Raw genomic sequence first — 2,281 nt, forward strand, 5'->3', positions numbered from 1 at the left:
ATCAACTCCAAAATCTTTGTGCCTAATCAGAGCCACCACAGACTCCACTGTTTGTATGTAATTACATTGTAATGAAGGTGATTAGCATATTATTTATCAGAAAATTTATGCTGTTACTGTTTGTTGCTAAATGTTCTTGGGATGGTTATATTTATACAATAGTTGGTGTATAGTATTATAAGGTTGCTATTGATATGACCATATCGAGAGCTATTTGTTAAATAGAATACAACGAAAAGTTCCTCAGTAATGTGAAGTTATACAATTAATACGGGTATTATGCAGGTATATGTTTGTCGAAGTCTAATGAAGCACTGTCTTTTATTTCTGTTCTGTACTGCCCTTCCAAGTTAATTCAGATATAGTAATACAGTCTTACCCTCCATATATGATCAAAGTATCCAAATACTTCTATTTCCTTTATATATATTTTGATTATTTTCAACAGAGTAACCCAGGTATGCCTTATAACTAAAGTTCCTGATGCAAAGGCTTATTGAATAGTCTCTGCATATATTAAAGTTAAAAATGCCAAATCTGTTGTAAAGTCTGTGGCCTTACATATACAACAAAGGTGCTGATATAACTACAAGTATGTGTTTTGGCCACAGGCTTTATCTGTGCTCAGTTATCTCTGTAGGATTCACATCATATTGCTGAAGTCAGTAACCCAAAAAAGAAATATTCAGGTGTGTTTTGGTTTAAAGAAATTAATTTTAGAATCTAACTGCTAAGTTCAGATGTTTATCACCCAGATGCTCAAGATCTCTATAGTTCAAAAGGTTTTTATACATACCTGTGTGGTTGCAAATGTATAACAGCTGTTGTTTCTAGTGATTCCAGCAAGTGTAGGTACTTCGGGTACTGAACAAGTGAAGAATTAGGCATGATTGAAGCTGTATGAATAGTTGCTTGAATTTTTTTGAAAATATGGTTGGATGTGCTTGTTGATGGTCAGATGTTCATATTGTTTAAATGATTTAGTATGTTTGTTATGTGTTTTGCACAGATGTATGTATGTACAGTTTTAAAGGTAATGTTCCTTTGACCAGCCATAAAGTAGACCAACCACTGGGGTAACACTGCTTGATACTTGATGCCAAAGTAGTACAACTTAGGATATAAAGTACAAATGATGCCTACCAATATTTGACATATTACTAAATAACTTAGGCAATTTTTTATAAGATATCAGCTTTTGCTTTATCCAATCTCTTGTGCCAGTATGCAGTGTTGGGCCATTTTCTTGGCCATAGTTTTGTGCCACAGGTGAAAAGTGGTACATGATCTGAGTTTTCTGGGTTTGGCCTCTAAGCTTTGGTGTTGTGATTCAGCACTGTGAAATGTGTACTTCTGGGACAACTATGTATTATTTTTTGATAGTATTGTTTTACCAATCACTATAACAGAATTCAAAGTTCCTTGTATATACTAACATGTTTTAAATTGTAGAAATGTAGGATTGGATTTATTTTCACTTCTTTCTTTTTGAATAATATTTCACATTCAGTTAATTGTGTCTGTGCACATGATCCTTGTTTGATGATTCTGGTGGACAGGATGCTACAGATTTCTCCTGTTCCATTATTATTTTTTCTTAAGACATATTTATTTTCTAGAACAGGATCATTAGGGTCCTTTGTGGGAATTTTGCACCTTGTATGTTTTGACTTTAGCTCAAAGTCTGGTGTTCCAAGTTTGGTGATAGTTCCTTTGCTCACATATTTTTCATCATAATTTTCGAATTATGACAAGAAGGATTTTGTCTTCATTATGTTATTACAAGTGTTTTTTTTTTGGTTTTTACTTAATGTACTCCACAACAATGTGCTTGTATGAGTGTACCAGTAAGTAAAGTGTCAAAGCCAAACTTGCTTGCTGTACATTTGGAAGTATGTAATGAGAAAGAAAGACTTTCAGTATATATATATATATTACCCATTACCCATATTGCCAGTATTTTGGTCAGTGCTTTTGTACAATATTTTGTGATGTAATTTTTTCCCAAGTTTGGTATTTTTATTTTTTCAACCAAACTTGTCCAATGTACATTGTTCTTAGTGATAGATAGATTTATAGATTGAAATGTGACACTGAATAAAAGAACTGTGGCATTAAACAATATATAAGCTTTTTGTGTGATTGTATTTGTCAAGTTACCAACTGTAAAGAAAGTGGAGAAAATATAATTGTAAGAACTAGCAATCACTGAATCATTTAAGTGTTAAGAGTAACAAGGGGCATGCCATAACTCAGTATGTTACCATAAACCTGTTTGTAT

Source organism: Penaeus monodon, chromosome 33, assembly GCF_015228065.2.
Source record: "Penaeus monodon isolate SGIC_2016 chromosome 33, NSTDA_Pmon_1, whole genome shotgun sequence".
Classification (NCBI taxonomy): domain Eukaryota; kingdom Metazoa; phylum Arthropoda; class Malacostraca; order Decapoda; family Penaeidae; genus Penaeus; species Penaeus monodon.